Source organism: Vidua macroura, chromosome 3 (assembly GCF_024509145.1).
Source record: "Vidua macroura isolate BioBank_ID:100142 chromosome 3, ASM2450914v1, whole genome shotgun sequence".
Taxonomy (NCBI): domain Eukaryota; kingdom Metazoa; phylum Chordata; class Aves; order Passeriformes; family Viduidae; genus Vidua; species Vidua macroura.
The window spans coordinates 99,826,152-99,831,225 of NC_071573.1; the positions used below are offsets into that span (position 1 = coordinate 99,826,152).

Here is a 5,074-nt window from a genome sequence, read left to right on the forward strand (position 1 = left end):
GCGCGGCCCGCGCCCACGCGGCCAATCGCGGCGCGGCCTGCGCGCCAGGCCCCGCCCCCCCGCGCACCGTCGGCCAATCGGAGAGGAGCGCGCCGCCGCGGGGGCGAGCGCGGGCAGGGCGCGAGCTCGGCTGGGCCCGTGGGCTGCGGCTGGGGCCACGGGGTTTCCTCCAATGAGATCCAGGGTGGGGTGACGTCACTGTCGCCATGGTGACACCGCTACAACCCCCACCACCCCCTCCCACCACCGCCCTCCGCCCTCGCCGCTCCCCCCCGGCCCGGCACCCGGCACCGGGAAGGGGACCCGGCGTGGGGGAGGCGGCGGGAGGGGGCCCGGGGCTCCCTGTGGGAGGGCCCGGCCGAGGCGGTGCCCCTGCCGGCGGCGGGGCGGGAGCGGCGGGGCGGGAGCGGCGGGGGGGGGGGCGAGGCGGTGCCCGCGGCCGCGCCACGGCCGCTGTTGTTCCGCCCGCGGGCGGCCGCGCCCTCGGGCCGCTGCTCCCCGCAGCGCTGGCGGGCGGGAGCTCCCGCAGGAGCGGGCGGCGAGCCCGGCCCTGCCCGGCCGGCCCTGCGGCGGCTTGGGCGCGGCAGGGCTGGGAGCGGCCGTGCGGCCCTTCCGGAGCGGGCCGGACGAAGTCCGAGTGCTGCTGCCGTCGCCAGGTGCCAGGGGCCGGCGGGGTCTAGGACAGACACTGCGGGGCTTCGTAATCCCGAGTACGTGTTCCGGGAGCCCCACGCGGCTGAAGACAGCATTTCCCACAAGCAACGATCAGTATATTTGCTTGTTTTCGTCCTCTTGATTTCACCTTAATTCTCTAGAGGTCAGACCGTGCTATGACATACAGTAGTAGCGTGTTACCCACCCGTGGCTGGATAAAGGTGAGGCACCCATGGCCATATGTAGGTCCAGAATGTTGGCTGAGTAGATGCATGACTTGTGTGCACTCACGCTGCCTGAGCCTCAGAGGATGTGCTAAGGACACGGTGCGTTTGTGTTGTTGGTCTTGCCGTCAAAATCAGGTCAAATGCATCTGGTGAATCAGGGCTCAGGCGAGGTCAGGTTTTCCAGTGTCTGTGCAGTACCAGGCCCGTGCGTCAAGTGATGATATTTCTCACGTTTGTTTTCAGCATCACCAAATATAGTCATACTGAGGAACTTCAGCATCCAGATGGGATGATGAATTCTCTGAATCAATCTCAAGATGTTACTCTCTCAACTCATAAAGCTCTTGGTCTGTGTTTGGACTAGTACTGGGTCTATGTATGTGGAAATTTGAGCTATACCGTGAACAAGACACTTGTCTTTGTCATTTGAGTTTGGGAAACATTGCTTTATTAAAAAAAAAAATAGTACTATTGATAAAAACCTTTTCAAATTTAATGAAACTCAGAAACTGCTCTGGATCTCCCTCAGAAGTTACTTCTTGGTAACTTGCTATAGTTTTAGGATGCCCATTTATTCTTCCTTGTTAGTAGGATATATTCACATTTTCATTAGTCCCTAATAATTATCTTCATTTACATGAAGTAAAGACCAAAATGGACCAATCGTGTAACAAAACCTTTTTTATTAACACCATGTCTCTATCAACTAACCATTCCACCTATAAGGTGAGTGTGTTTTATTTGAGGAAGGACAGCTGACCTAATTGAACCTACTTCCTTCACTGCTTCACCTCAGAAAAGGGGAAGATATTAAGAATTACCCTCATAACATTTAGTTCCTGTCTCTCTCCCACCTATTGAGAGGCTGCATTCAGAAATACAGAACCAAGTTAAGAGTTGGGAAGTGCTGAGCAGAGCAGTTTGTGTGCACAGAGCAGTGTGATGGATGCAGACTGAGCTCCATGTGTGATGCAGAGTCTGATGTATGTGTGCAGAGCAGCTGTGTGGCCTGTGTGTGTCTGGCTTCAAACCCCCTTTGTGCTCCTTGCTTTTCAGGCTTCGGTCTTGTGGGCTAACGTGCCATAAGATTGCCCAGCAATATCGATTTTAATCACATAGGCATAAGCTTATTTCCCCAGAAGAATCCTATTGCTGAGTAGGAATGTTGTCCTTTGGGGAGCTTTTCAGAGAAGGGGCTTGAAGAATTTGTTGTGTTTAGATTAGAAAAATGAAGAGGAGATCTGATATTGTCTCAAAAGAAGAGTAAATGGCATGGATGTAGAATTGTTTTTTAAATGGAAGACAAATGTGTGTAAAATGGTCAGTAATGAATTTAGACTGTGACTTAGAAGATTTGGAATTTTCAGAGCAATGAGGCCGTGAGACAGTTTCCCTGTGCTGAGGGCAGGAAGCCCATTCGCTTAGCAAGCAGAGTCTGATGAGTTTATAAAAGTACTTATGTGATTGCACATAAGCAGTTGCCTAAGATAGCAGGAGAGTAAGCTCCAGAAGCTTTCCAAATCTGTGTTTCTTTTTTTGCTTATTACATATTCTTATACATGCTTAGTCCATGTGTACTTTAATGTACAGTTTACTGCATAACATTATCCTTTATTGAATTAAAAAAATCTAATTTCCTGTAGAGCATTTCAGGAGTGCTATAATTTTACTGACCATTAAGGACTTTACCCTTGTCACCACTATGAAATGGTTGGCATTATTCTGTCTTGTGTGCAGGAAATTAAAAATATCAACACTTCAGGTTACCTATATGAAGAAATTTAAGCTTTAATTTCCCAAGTGGTAAATATCATATCAAAGACCTTCGTTTTCAGGGTGGTAAATGCTTTATGCTACTTTGCATGTAGAGAAAGTCCACCTCCCACTGACTTCAGATGCACCTACTCACATTCAGCATCTTAGCAGCTCACACCACAAATTACTCAACTGGGCTGTGGGAGAAAAATGAAGAATATATATAATGCAAATTCCTCAGACTTACATGTGAACTTTACAACAGAGTTAGAAGACAGTTTTCTAGAGCCTCTGTTATTTGCTATAAGATTTTTCTTGCTTTTTATCAGCAGAACCAACCCCCTCCATCAAATGCTTTCCATCGCTACAGCAAAGGAGGTTGAGATGGTACAGGCAGGAACTTCCTTCCTACTGTCTCTACAACAGGTACACGACAAGTCAAAGCAAACATATAGGACTGTGAATGAAGCTAAACACACAAACAAAGAACCCCTAAAAGCAGACTTCTGTCACGGGATTTACCACTGAACAACAGTGTGAGTGAGCCCTTTGGATATGCAGCATGCTTCTGAACTATCCAAAACAGTCCTGTCATGAGTAGCAGTAGAAAACCTTACTCATTTTGTGTCCTGCCATGAGTGGGCTGGAGATTCTTTACAACTAGTCTTGTGTCTGTTCACTTAATGGCAAGAGAACATATTTTATGTTTATTAAGGCCCTGTGTTCTGGTGGTTAAGGCCTGTTTTGCTCCCATACTCTTCCTGTAATCTTCTCCTCATTATCAGCACCCTAATTTACACTGCTATCCCATCTCATCCCCTTCCGATTCCTGCCTTCTGCTCAGCTCCTGCCTGTACACTTGTTCTCCTGCTGTCGTTCTTTCTGTATTTGTACCCTCTGCTCTTCCTTTGTTGTTCCAACTTTTACTAAAACTTTGGGGGACATAAGAAGACTTGCTTAGGAGGCCTAGACATTTAGCAGTCTTAGATGAGAACTGGAGTCTTAAGGAAATTCTGCAAGTAAATTTTAAGATGTCATCTGAGTGTATTAAAATTGAGTTTTCTCTTTATGTTTTCCATGTTTGGTTAGTTTTCCATGAAACCAGCGTAAGACTTCCATCTACCCAACTTCTTGAAGAGTTTAAAGGTGCCACTCTGATGGTTGCAGGTGTTGGAATTCTTTGATAATCAAGTTGTAATAAAGTGTGTCATCCTGGACAAAACTGGAATTCCCTCTGATTTTCTCTGTGAGAAACAGCTAAACCATTCTAGCTAAAACATGAAAAACATTCTACGTGTGTTCATATAGACTGGTGTGTATTTAAGCCTTTGGAGAGGAATTGAACAAGTGGTCATGACTCTTCTAGATAAAACTTAAATTTACTTAAATTTGTTTATCTTGCACTTGGTTGGGGGACTTAGGAATGAAAGGATAAGATCTCTTGTTATCCTTGTATTTTTTTCTCATATCTTAAAAGTGCTAGAGGGTAGCATGAGTGCTCTTACATTAAAAATAGAAAGTCGCTCATGTAAGAGGCTAAGGCATCATCAGAGTCCAGTTAAGTGACAAATAAATGTGAATCAGTGGGATCAAGCTTTTTAAACATTAGCCTGATTCAATATTCTGTCTGTACTGTGCTGTGAGGAGGCCACAGGACTTAAATTTTTGAAAATACTTGCGTGGCTTGCTCATTGCTGGTGCAAACTAATTGCTCCAGAGGACAAACCTCTGAAGGTGCTGATGAATGTGGAACTAATGCTGGGTGCTGTTTTATGCAAACAGTTTTCTTCTGCTGGGAGAAGAGGGATCAAGGAATACTTGGGTTAGGATGGCGACTGTCAGTGTGGGAGGGTGGTACTGAACCTCAGTTTTGCTGCTGAGTGCCTTTTTTCTGCTTTAAGTGGCTTCAGGATAAGTGTATCTCCATGCTGGGAGTAGTTTGGCCATTGCTCATAAAGGATGATATTGATTAATATTGATATCTGCTGCAGGGTAAATGCTGCTGTAGTCTGAGGTGCTGAGGCAGCTACTGATCGTGGTTGATAGGAGTGTCTCAGCCTTTGTCTGACACTCTTCCCTCCTACCATTTCAATAATTCCTACTAGATTCCATGCCTCTTTTTGGGAGGTGCAGTATATATAACCTTATTGAACATGAGAGGGTTTCTCTGTATCCTTTCCTTCTGTGGCATTGGTACTGGAGAGTGCAATAGGTTCTGGGGAACAGAGTCAAGCCTGTGTTACCTGGGTGAGCCATCTCCCTACTTCAGAGAGCTTTCATTTCATCCTGATGGGCCTGTGAGGGAAGGAAGGAGGATGCTGGCTAAACAGAACCGTTCCCTTTTTTGTGCTGGTGGCATTAAAATGCAGGTTTGTCTGTTCACTGGTCCTAAGCAGGTCCAGTGAATCTCTTGTGAAGTAGATCCAAAGCCCTGGGAC

The 5,074-nt window shown here is 46.8% G+C and overlaps 1 long non-coding RNA gene across 3 annotated transcripts; it reads left to right on the top strand.

Annotated features, from left to right (window-relative positions):
- The first annotated feature begins 545 nt into the window (after nt 1-545).
- LOC128804772 (uncharacterized) lies at nt 546-3,848 on the top strand. 3 transcript variants are annotated; one of them, XR_008436191.1, is made up of 4 exons: nt 546-710; nt 816-875; nt 2,969-3,172; nt 3,726-3,848. It is a non-coding gene; the product is annotated as an uncharacterized LOC128804772 (long non-coding RNA). The 3 variants fall into 3 exon arrangements; XR_008436190.1 differs by having other exon boundaries at nt 546-875; nt 2,966-3,172; XR_008436189.1 differs by having other exon boundaries at nt 547-875.
- Nucleotides 3,849-5,074: the final 1,226 nt, after the last annotated feature.